Source organism: Phascolarctos cinereus, unplaced genomic scaffold, assembly GCF_003287225.1.
Source record: "Phascolarctos cinereus isolate Bilbo 61053 unplaced genomic scaffold, phaCin_HiC Scaffold_726;HRSCAF=1367, whole genome shotgun sequence".
Lineage (NCBI taxonomy): Eukaryota > Metazoa > Chordata > Mammalia > Diprotodontia > Phascolarctidae > Phascolarctos > Phascolarctos cinereus.
This window is the reverse complement of record NW_027556098.1, coordinates 50,720,357-50,733,964: the sequence shown is the minus strand read 5'-3', so window position 1 is coordinate 50,733,964 and position 13,608 is coordinate 50,720,357.

The following is a 13,608-nucleotide window of genomic DNA, read 5'->3' as shown; positions in this document are numbered from 1 at the left end:
AGTCATTTAATCAGAGCCTCAGTTTCATCATCTATAAAATGGGCATAATATTGCCTAACAGACAGCATTATTATGAGGATCATATGAAATAATTTATATAAAGCTCTGTGCAAAACTTAAAGCATTGTATTATATTCAGCTACTATTATTTTACTGATGAGGAAAATGAAGTAAACTAGGTCATAAATATGCATTTTCAGCTATATCCATATGTACAAAGGGAAAGCAGCAATATATTGAGATCAAAAAGCACTTTGATTAAGCAAAACGAAAGTGCTTCAAATGTTTTTGTATTTTTACAAAACAAAGGAAAATCTGCTAGGGAAAAAAAAGTTATATGAATGTCTTATACTTAAATACTTCAAATGGCACATGCTTTCATTACTATAGGCATTGCTACCACCTAAATAGATCACAATGATTTTAACAAATTGTTTCACAAAATAATAGAGCCAAAAACAAAACAAAATAATAAAACAAAAAAATATTGATTAGAAGTCAAATTTCTGGTAATATCTTTTTAGATCTATTTGATACTTGAATAATAGACTTGGATTCATTCTCTGAATTCCAAGATTAACAATATAGTTGTTCCACGTATAGTTGGTATCATATTGATTGCCTTCTCAGTGGGTGGGGGAAAGGTTGGAGGGAGGGAGAAAATTTGGAACTCAAAATTTTGGAAAAAAAAGAATTTTATAAATAAATAATAAACTTTTTAAAGGTTGTTATACCTGGGTAGGATCTTCCAGCACTCAGGGTTTCCTAGACAGCACTGGACAATAGTCTTCTAGTTGACATCCCTACTTCAATACTCTTCCCACTTTAGATCATCCTCCACTCAACTGTCAAAATGATCTCCTCAAAGCATGTGTCTGACCATATAATCCCCCTCTACCTCTTCCCTTACTTACTAAATTTTAGTAATTTCCTATTATTTCCAGGATCAAATACAAAATCCTCTGTTTGGCTTTTAAAGCCCTTCATAACTTGGCCCCTTCCTACCTTTTTAATTTTCTCACGCCTATTCTTTCCTTTAGAAAAAATAAAGGGAGGAGCCAAGATGGTAGAGTGAAAGCAGTGACTTGCTTGAGCTCTCCCTCAAACCCCTCCAAACACTCATAAAAAATGGCTCTAAACAAATTCTAAAGCAGCAGAACCCACAAAAAAGACAGAGTGAAACAAATTTCCAGCCCAAGACAATCTGGATGATTGATCAGAAAGGTATATCATGCCGGGCTGGGAGCTGCACTGAGCCTGGAGCAGGCCTCAGAGGACTGAATCTCCAGCAGCTGTGGTGGTTTCCAGACTCCTCAATCCACAAATGCCAAAGACAACTTAGAAGGTCAGTGGGAAAAGTCTGTTTCTGCATTGCTGAGAGAGGAACTGGGGTCTCAGCTCCATTCCCCAAGAGCTCGGCCGGGGGGGGGGGCAGCTGCCTCCTGAGCTTCTGGCCCATAGACTGAGGGGCAATCCAGTGGCTGATCAGAGGGGAATTGCGGGGATCTTGTTGCCAGTGCTGAGACTGGAATCCCTTGCTTTGCCTGTGTCTGGATCTGGGTCACAGTTCTGGGCAGCGGTCCTGGGGTGAGGAGGAGCGCTGGCATGGTGGAGCTTGCAGTGACTGTGGGGAGGAAACTTTCCTCACAGTTACAGGACAGAAAGGAGTACTTCTGGTCACAGGCCAGGAAAGGAGTAAACACCTCACTCCTTATCATACCACCTTGAAAGAACTGAAAATTTACAGGTCCTTACAAGTATCTCTGAAAACAGCTGTACAAACCCCTGAAGTTTGGGACAGTACATTCTCCACTTTGGAAGCAGACTCTTACTTTAACAAAGAGTTTAAAACTCAAGTAATTGGCCGGGATCATGAGCAAGCAGCTCAAAAAGAGTCAGACTATATTATCTTACTTTGGTGAAAAAGAAGATCAAAATATACAACCAGAAGAAGACAACAAAGTCAAAGCTCCTACATCCAAAGCCTCCAAGAAAAATATGAATCAGTCCCAGGCCTTGGAAGAGCTCAAAAGGGATTTTGAGAAGCAAGTAAGGAAGTAGAGGAAAAACTGGGAAGAAAATGAGAGTGATGCAAGAAAATCATGAAAAACAAGTCAACAGCTTGCTAAAGGAGACCCAAAAAAATACTGAAGAAAATAACACCTTAAAAAATAGCCTAACCCAAATGGCAAAAGAGGTCCAAAAAGCCAATGAGGAGAAAAATGCCCTAAAAAGAAAAATTGGCCAAATGGAAAAGGAAGTCCAAAAGATTACTGAAGAAAATACTTCCTTAAAAATTAGAATAGAGCAATTGGAAGCTAGTGACTTTATGAGAAATCAAGACACTGTAAAACAAATCCAAAAGAATGAAAAATTAGAAAACAATGTGAAATATCTCATTGGAAAAACAACTGACCTGGAAAATAGATCCAGGAGAGAGAATTTAAAAATTATTGGACTATCTGAAAGCCATGATCAAAAAAAGAGCCTAGACATCATCTTTCAAGAAATTATCAAGGAAAACTGCCCTGATATATTAGAACCAGAGGGCAAAATAGAAATTGAAAGAATCCACAGATCTCCTCCTGAAAGAGATCCCCAAAGGAAAACTCCTAGGAATATTTAGCCAAATTCCAGAGTTCCCAGGTCAAGGAGAAAATATTACAAGCTGCCAGAAGGAAACAATTCAAGTACTGTGGAAACACAATCAGGATAACACAAGATTTAGCAGCTTCTACATTAAAGGACGCAGGGCATGGAATATAATATTCTGGAGGGCAAAGGACATAGGATTACAACCAAGAATCACCTACCCAGCAAAACTGAGTACAATCCTTCAGGGGAAAAAATGGTCATTCAGTGAAACAGAGGACTTTCAAGCATTCTTGATGAAAAGACCAGAGCTGAATAGAAAATTTGACTTTCAAATACAGGACTCAAGTGGAACATGAAGAGGTAAACAGGAAAGAGAAATCCTAAGAGACTTATTAAGGTTGAACTGTTTACATTCCTGAATAGAAAGATGAGATTTATAACTCATGAGACCTTTCTCAGTATTAGGATAGCTGGAAGAAAAAAATTATATGTATTTATATATAGATAGATAGAGGGCACAGGGTGAGTTGAAGATTAAGGGGTCATATCTGGAGAATAAAATTAAGGGATGAGGGAGGATTATACTCGGAGAAGAAGAAAGGGAGAGGTAGAATGGGGTAAATTATCAAAAAAACAGAAAAGAAAAGTCTCTTATAGTGGAGGTTAAGTGGGGGAAGGTGAGAGGGAATGAGTGAATCTTATTCTTATAAGATTTGGCTTAAGGAAGGAATAACATACACATTCAATTGGGTATGGAAATCTGTCTTACCCTACAGGAAAATAGGGGGAGAAGGGGACAAGAGAGCAGGGGGATGATAGAGAGGAGGGCAGACTGGGAAAGGGGGTAATCAGAAGTAAATGCTTCTGAGGAGGGCCAGGGTCAAAAGAAAGAATAGAATAAATGGGAGGGCAGGATAGGATTAAGGGAAATTGAGTTAGTTTTTCACAATATGTCTACTATGGAAGTGTTTTGCATAACTGCACATGTATAACCTATATTGAGTTGATTACCTTTTCAGTGAGGGTGGGTGGGGAGGGAGGAAGGGAGAAAATTTGAAACCTAAAATTTTAAAAGCATACTTTTAAAAAAAATGTTTTCACATGCTGCTGGGAAATAAGAAATACAGGAAATGGGGTGCAGAAGTCTATCTTGCCTATCAGGAAAATAGAAGGGGAAGGGGATAAGAGTAGGGGGGAGAGAAAGAAGAGAGGACAGACTACGGAAAGGGATATTCAGAATGTATGCCATCTTGGGGTGAGGGGAGGGGTGAGATGGGGTGAAAATTTGGAACTCAAAATCTTGTGGAAGTAAATACTGAAAATTAAAAATAAATAAATTTATATTTTAAAAAAATTTTAAAAAAGAAAAAATAGATACCCTGAACAGTAGAAATCATTGGGGCTACACAAAAATAATGCCTTTTTCACCCAGCTCGCCAAGGACCAGGGAAGGGCTACCTTGGACCAAAATGGATTTAAAGTTGAAAAAGCATAAACTGCAGGGGAACAGAAATTAGGGATGTCTTACACTCAGAGATAATTTTGGGAAAAGATTGAGCGTGTGTGTGTGTGTGTGTGTGTGTGTGTGTGTGTGTGTGTGAGAGAGAGAGAGAGAGAGAGAGAGAGAAACAGAGACAGAGAGACAGCGAGACAGAGACAGAGACAAAGATAGAGAGACACAGAGAGAGAGAGAGATTTTACATACACAAATTTTTAAAGAGTCATAGAAAGATTGAGGAAGTTGTAACAAGGTAGATTCACCAAGAACAAATCTCAGAGACCTAAATGTTATGCTTATTCTTTCATTGTCAGAGCTACAGTGTGCCAATAATAGAGTCAGATGGGGAGGGAGTTGAGTTAGAAAATGTTCTTCCTTTCCCACTCCCACTTGAGTGCTGTCTTCACCTATTAGACTAAAGCTCCCTGGCAGCAAGGGCATTCTTTCTTTTTCTTGTTTCTATCCCTAGGGCTTAGCATAGTGTCTGGCACACAGAGAGTACTCAATAAATGTTTATTGAATTAATTGAGTTGATCCTTCTTTGAATCTTTCTTCTGTGGTTCTAGATAGCTCTGATTTGATATGAAAATATCATAAATAAACCTGAAGATGATACAGTACTACCCCCAAAACTCAACTGTGACATATAAATAGCTCCAATTTCACTTCTTGGCATTGATTAATTCTGAGATTAGTCATAAGTCTTTGAAGGCACTCTATTAAAGCAATAGAATTATTAATTAATTTAAAGCTATGTTCATCACTTCTATGTATATAGCTTACTTAAGACATACTAAATCACCTAAGTATGAGACTGGATAAAGCCAACTCTCATAGACTAAACCGTATCTTTTTCTAGGCAACTGCCAGAAGCAATTCTTCCTAAGTCAGAGATTTGTTGTCTTTTGGGTGCTCATAATGCATTTCCTGGAATAGGTCATGTATAGTTTAGTCAAAACAAAATATTGCAGCAGAATTAGCATAGAAAAGTCTAGCTTTAATCTCTCCCCCTTCTAATATATCCTCCATGCTACTGCCAATTTATCTCCATAAAGGAGTTCTGATGATGTCATTTCCCTCTTCAAAAAACTTTCAATGGCTCTTCACTGCTTAAAGAAGTGGTCTCACAATGGAGGTCCTAGAAGTCTAGGACTTCTGAGAGAATATTGTGTGACCTGAGAGGAATATAATATAACATCAAGGGGTATGGGATCAAATAACAGGATAGGATCATAGGTCACTTTCCACACAGTTGCCAAAAATGAGTATAGCTCCCAAAGGAAAAACACCAACCCTTATTCTGCACTCTGCCTTCTCCTAAAGCTATGCAAGTTCTTGACCTCACCTTATTGGCCCTTACCATCAGTCCTTTGAAGCAGTTAAAACCTAAGCTAATTCAAACAAGAATGAAGGACAAACCACAGACTCAATCCAAGCACTTGCAGCAGCAGATACACAGGTACCTTTACGAAAATCCTCCCCATCCCCTACCAGCATGCCCATCCTCTGTCATCTAGGTATATTTGAGGCTGTGGCAAGTGATGCCCTCATATGATAGAATATGTGCTCCATGTCAGTAACCATTGAGCAAGAGCTCTCCCCTCCCCATCCCCACCTGCCACTTTTTATTTTGGTTGGGACAGAATTAGTCACATGGAATGAGCAAGCATGGGTGGGTTGCAATCTGCAGCACTTGACACATAGTAGGCACTTAATAAATGGTTTTTTTTAACTGACTGTACCACAGATTTCTTTGAATTATCTTTACCCTAAAACACGCCCCTCTTCTGAATTTTCCTGGCTGAGGACATCAACAACTTTCCAGTTAACAGATATATGACCTTATTGTCATCCTTGATGCCTCACTTCTATTCATCTCAGATATCCATGAAGTTATCCAATTTTGCCCTTCCTCCTTCCCTCACATTCATACCCTTTTCTCCACTGACAGCCACCATCCCAGTTGAGCCCTTCATCTCCTGATTCAACTCTCTGCCTCATGTCTCCTCCCTCTACATATCTGTCAGAGATTTTCCTAAAGTGTAGGTTTGATTTCCTCCCAATGCCATTTATTCTATAAATCCCAGGATCTCATAAACTCTTGGCTTGAGAACAACTATCTTTTCAGCTTTATTGTGCAGTATTCCCCTTTCTCAATGGTACAGTACAGTCAAGTTGGCCCACTTCTTGTTCCTCAAACTCATATAGAGGGACACAATTAAAATATCAAAGTATGAATAAGAAATTGCAGTTTGATACAATGCATTTAGCTGAATAGTTGCCTAAACACATTGAAAGGTACTAATGAAATGAAGGCAGCTAGATGGTACAATGGATATAGTGCCAGGCCTGGAGTCAAGAAGACATCTTTCTGAGTTCAAATCCAGTCTCAGACATTTATTAGCTGTGTGACCCTGGACAAGTCATTTAACCTCATTTGTATCAGTTTCCTCATCTGCCAAATGAGCTGGAGAAAGAAATGCAAACTAATCTAGTATCTTTGCCAAGAAAATCCCAAATGAGGTGATGAAGAGTCAGACATGACTGAAAAATGACTGAACAACAAATGAAAGCCCAAGCCCAGTCCTTTTCTTTGTTAGCAATGCATTCATTACTCAGCTGGTCTTAGCACCCATATAAAGAGGAATATGTTTGTATTAAAAACTTTCTTCTATTTACCATTTGCTTGCTGGTTTGTCAGAGAACTGTCTGGGCCTCTTGGGAGAGGCGTAGACATCAGCAAGATTCCAGTGCCTTTTTTGAGTTCTATATGGCTACACCAACACACAAAGAAGCCTACATGCTGTAAAGCTGTCATGTCCATTGAATCTATTGTTTATATGTTGTACCATGTATCTTCCAATTTTAAAAGTATCTTTTTTATAGACCAGTTATAGACCAATTTCCCTAATGAATATAGATGCAAAAATTTTAAATAAAATATTAGCAAATAGATTACAACAACTTATCACAAGAATAATACACTATGACCAGGTAGGATTTATACCAGGAATGCAGGGCTGATTCAATATTAGGAAAACTATCAGCATAATTGATCATATCAACAACAAAACTAACAGAAACCACATGATCATCTCAATAAATGCAGAAAAAAGCTTTTGACAAAATACAGCACTGATTTCTATTAAAAACACTAGAGAGCATGAGAATAAATGGAGTCTTCCTTAAAATAATAAATAGCATCTACCTAAAACCTTCAGCAAGCATCATAGGTAGTGGAGACAAGCTAGAAGCATTTTCAGTAAGACTGGGGGTGAAACAAGAATGTCCATTATCACCACTGCTGTTCAATATCGCATAAAATACCTGCTTAGGTATTTTATACTATCTAGGTATTTTAAATGACCTAAATTCTAAAATAATATTGAATAATATTGCTGACACATACTGTAGTTTCTCTATTTTTCACTTTTGATTAAATTTATTTTAACTTAACTTTGTCTGAAATTATGATTACTATCTTTGCTTTTTTTAGATAACAAATTCTACTCCTGCTTTTTATTTTATTTTTGTGTGTATATCTCATTTTTATGTTTCTTGAAAGCAACATATTATTGAATTCAAATGTTTAATATGCTATCTATTTCTGTCTTATGAATAATTCATGCTATTCACATTCTAAGCTACAATTACTTGTGTATTTACCTCCTTCCTATTTTTCCTCCTTACCCTTATTACCCTATTTACCCTATCTTTCTTCACTCTTCTGCTTTATTTCTACCCACTACCTTGCCCTCCTATTCCTTAATCTACCCACCCCTCTAAAAGTCCTTCCATTTTCCACTCCCTCCACTCTATCCCCTTGTCCTCTTATTTTTTTCTGAATTTAGACTTTTATACCGTTCTAGATGTATGTGTGTGTGTGCATGTGTGTGTGCATGTGTGTGTGTGTGTGTGTGTGTGTGTGTGTGTGTGTGTGTGTGTGTAGTTACCATGGGGATTGAGAAGATCTAGGTTCATATTCAAGAGGAAGATAATGGAGCTAAAAAAAAAAGAAACTCCATTTTCAATGAGAAACATCAAATGTCCAGAGTACAAAAAGACTTCTTGGAAGAACTTAAAAAGGACTTTAAAAATCAAATAAGAGAAATTGAGGAAAAATTAGAAGAAAAAAAATAAAAGAAAATCAAGAAAATTATGACAAGAAAGTCAACCAACTTGAAATAGAGAATCAAAACCTTAAGGAAGAAAATAATTCCTTGAAAGCTAGAATTGGGCAAGGGGAACCTAATGACATTCTAAGACACTGAGAAATCATAAAACAAAATCAAAAGAATGCAAAAAAAATAGAAGAGAAAGTGAAATATCTCATCAGAAAAACAAGTAATCTTAAGAACAGATCAAGGAGAAATAATATAAGAATTGTTGAACTACCTGAAAATTACAATAGAGAAAAAGAAAAAATCTAGATACAATATTACAAGAAGTTATTAAGGAAAATTACTCTGAGGTTCTAGAATAAGAAGGTAAAGCAGAAATAGAAAAAAAATCCACTGTTCACCATCTGAAAGAGATCCCAGGAGGAAAACTTACAGGAATATGATAGCCAAGTTTCAAAGCTCCTAGGTTAAGGAGAAAATATTGGAAGCAACAAGAAAAAAATATATACGAGACCTAAAAGCCACTAGTTTGAAGGACTATGGATCTTGGAATACTATACTCCTTAGAGCAAAAGAACCGGGGTTATGACCAACAATAATTTACCCAGCAAAGTTAAGCATAATCCTGAATGAAAAAAAAAATGGGCATTTAATGAGCTGAAAGACTTTCAGGTTTTTGTGACAAAGACCCCAGAACTTAAAGGAAAATTCAACTTATAACATCTAGAAGAAATATAAGGTAAACATTAAAGACCAATTATAAGGGACTCAATAAGGTCAAATTGTTTACAATGCATATACAAAAATATTAGCAGTACTCTTATGATTGTCATCATAATTTGGGTAGTTTGAAAGGAAGACTTGTGCTGAGTTGAGTATGATGGGGTGATGCTAAAACAGAACTGTGCAGGGAGATAGAAAGGAACAATTATTGCATATAAATGAGGTATAAATGGAAAATTTTAATACAGAAGGAGCTAATAGGAGGGCGGGTAGTATTGGAATCTTGCTCTCATCAGGAATGGGTTAAAGAGAAACACACATATATATGTATATATATACACACACGTATGTATGTATATATGTATGTAAACATGAATGTTAGCAGTACTCTAATATACTATACACATACATGCATACATATATGCACATATATAACATATATACATATAGCTATATGTGTGCATATGTCTATATATCTGCATCATATATATGACATACATATATATGACATATATATATTCATCCAGTAGTAAATATATATGTTATAAAGCATATGCATATACATGTGTATGTATATATATATATATATATATATATATATATATATATATATATATATACGTGTAAGCATAGATAGATAGATAGATAGATAGATAGATAGATAGATAGATATGAAACTTGCTTTGGTAGCTACATTGATTGAGCTGGCTGAATACCTAATACTTAGAAAGGTACGGTATTGGGCCTGTGATTTCATAGGTATCTAAGAATGCAGATAAGCACTTGCTTAGATCATCTTAGAATACTCTCTAAGGCACCTTAAGAGGTCCAATGACTTTCCCTGGGTCACATAGGCTGTTTGTGTTAACAGCAGGATTTCAACCTTGGTCCTCTACTCTCTGAAGCCAGGCCTCTAACTCATGATTCCATATTGCCTCTGCTACTACTAAAAATACTTATTTACATGTGCACTCTATTCCCCAGAACACAGACAAATTTTTTTTCAAAAATAGTGAAGCATATTGAATCACATTACTGAAAGCAAAACTTTAAAAATAAGATAAATTATTTTTTATTTCATCCTTTTAAAATTTCTATTGTGGGTTTCATGAATTATATATTAGTTCAGTAGCATATATATATGTATATATATATATGTTATAAAGCATATATGCATATGTGTATATTTATATTATTAAAATATATAAGTACTCATATGTATACGTATTTGCATATATACACATGTACATTCATGTGCTCAACAATTTTTTCCTGATAGGGATGTGAGATCAAAGTTTGTAGATTACCAGCTTAAAGACTAAAGTTGAGATTCTGTAACCTGATATTCAAAGTTATTTATGCTTTGATCTCAATATACTTTTTAACCAATCTTGTATACTATTACTTCTTTAAGTATGTTCTACTCAAAATGGACCACTCACTAGGCCCTGAACGTGCTCTCCTCAGCCATGCCTCCTCACTTCTTTTCACACTAGTCTTTTCAAATGAAATGCCCATTATCAAATCTCTATCAAAATGTTACCCATTCCTTAAGATCTAGCTCTCCCATGAATCCTTCCCTAATTCCCCCAAGAGGGGCTCTTATGTACTTGCAAATCCTACAGCGCCTTGTACTGTTCATATAGTCCCCATCACATTCTTCCCTATTTTTAAAAATTTATCGTCTTTAAAAAAAAAACACTAGTAGACTTCTTGAGGGCAAGGAGTAAATCTCTGTACTTTTTACATAATAGGCACCCCACAAAGTTCTGAGGAATTTTGAGCGAATGAATGAAACAGACAGTTATAATATTATCTGGTATGGAAGCTTTCTTCCATATAATCTGCTTTCTTCAATAGTGAAATGGAGCTATGATATCAACAATGGGGGTAATCCTTTCAGTGAGGTAGGTCAAACCAGGGGTGAGGAATCTGTGGCCTGGAGGCCACATGCGGTCCTTTAAGCCCTCAAGTGCAGCCCTTTGACTGAATAAAAACTTTGCAGAACAAATCCCCTTAATAAAAGAATTTGTTCTGTAAAACTTGGACTGAGTCAAAAGGCAGCCCCCAAGGACCTAGAAAGACACATGTGGCCCTGAGGCAGCAGGTTCCCCCTCCCTGGCATAGACTGTGTGTCTTTTTGTCCTATACAGTGTTTATTCATATGCTTCCACAAACATCATACAGGAGACTCATCTAATATATAAATTGAGTGTAAGTTCTATGCACTGTGCCATGACTGTGTTTCATTACTTCTAGGAACGTTACTTGTTCCTAGCTTTAATTAGTATGTGATTCTTATCATAGATTATATGGTAAGACCAAGCCACTTGTTTAAGAATTGAATTTTCCTGCCTTCCATAATGATCAGATGTCATTTTTGAAGGATAACACATAACTACCTTTATTGGTAATCCACGCTTCCTAGCTGACTTAGCTTGTTACAACCAGCATGTAGCACTAAGCTTACAACAAAATGTATAGGATTATTACTTTTTTTTCCTTTGCCTGTTGAAATCCTAAGGAAGCAAAGCAAAACAATTGCTAAGTTATTTTTCCTTTATCTCTGGGTACTCTTCCAAAGGGAGGACAGTGGAATTAGTTGAAATCCCATCATGGATGAAAGAGAAGGTGGGTGGGCTATCTGTCAAAGAAGTGATAAGACAGAATGAACATTGATAGCCTGAAGTGAGTACTAAAGTGATATTATGCAAATGTTTTCTTTTTCTCTTGAGCATTAGTGAAGGAGAAAGGGGCATATGGGTTCAACCCCTGAAAGACTGGCTTTTAAGTGCTTTTTCCCCCTTGAGTAAGTGAGATGGGGAAAGGAAGAAAAAAGCAGGGGGAGAAGGAATTTAGCCTCAAAGGAATCATTTTAAATGATTGTCTCTGGGTATCTGAGTGATGTCAGGAAAGAACAGGATAGGGCAGATAGTAATGAACATCTCACCTTCAAGTGGACTTTCACATAGTTTTCTCTCATGACCTTCAGGAAAAGTTAGAAAAGTTGAATTATTCTGAAATTGACACCATCTCCAAATTCTTGGATTCATAATTTTAACATGCATATATGAGTTAAAATTTTAAAAAAGATAAATATTAAAATTATCCAAATTATATCTAATTATATTTTCTATCATTTTTCTAAATAAATCAACAGGAAGAAAACCAAACAAAAATTAATTTTAAATGTCAGATGAAAGATAAATTTTCAGCTTTTTCTTCTATTATAAAATGTTACATCTACTAGCTCAGGATACCTTATACACAGTAAGTGTTGAATGAATGAATTAATGATTCAGTGAGTGAGTACATGAATCAATTAATATTACCATCCAGGACAAACAGAAACAACAATTTTCTAGTTACACAAATAGTGTCTGTGTCTCAAGTCCGATACGCAAATTCTAGATAGATATCATAATGATATTTTTTACTTCTCTGATTCTAAGAAAATTAAACTGGACTCTATAGACTATGGTAAAAGAGAACAAGGAAAGACATGAAATAAAGTTAAAAAACAATCTTCAGAACATAAAAGTAATATTCGTTGTTGAAAAGAATATGGAAGATACTGAATTGCTCTATAAAGAAGTGTTATGTCATGTTGATCATTTAAAGGTTTTCCGACACCATATAGTGTATTTTCAATATTCTTGTAGCCATAGAGGAAGTACCATCTTAGGAAGTCATAGAGATGACTAACAGCCCCATGCACAACATGGTATAGTGTGCAATTACAGTCAGTCCTGGTGGCCTTTACTGCATCTGGCATCATTATATGATAAAAATGGTTCCTAATTGTAGTATTGATTTTTTAATGGATTTTTCTTCTAACACGCTCTAAGTAGAGATACGACCACACACCACAGATGTATCACCAGGGGTATATATCTATAAAATGTGCATAGTAGGCACATGGATGCTAGCTGTATGTTTGTTACTTAGCAGCTAAAGAAGAGAAAGAATGTTGTCACAGAAGTAGAGTAAGAGGGATGTTTACTGGTATTACATTTGCATAAATGTTATCACCATTGAGAAGATATCTTATAGTAATTCCCTATTTTCATCTTGTAAACTGTTAAGTTATCATTTATAACACTGCAGCTATTAGACATATAGTGCACGCATAATACATAATATATGTAAGCAAGTATTAAATAAATGAACTAATGATTCAATAAGTGAGTGAGCAAACTATATGTATGTACATATATGTGTGTGTGTGTATATATACACATATATACACACACATATATATACATACATACACTTAATACATACACTTAATCATATTGTTGGACAGATGGGTGGCACGGTAGATAGAGTGCTGGGCCTACAGTTGGGAAGACTCATCTTCCTCAGTTCAAATCTGGCCTCAGATACTTACTAGCTGTGTAACCCTGGTCAAGTCACTCAATTCTGTATGCCTCAATTTCTTCATCTGAAAAATGAGCTGAAGAAGGAAATTGCAAACCACTCCAGTATCTCTGCCAAGAAAACCTGAAATGGGTTCATGAAGAGTTGAACATTATTGAAACAATTGAAATAACAACAAAAATCATATTGTATACCATATCATATGCAGTTGAAAGGGATTTTCATGCCAATATTGTAGTTTATCTGATCTGGCCTTTGCCATTTCTTTCAGTATAGAAGAGATAATCTTCA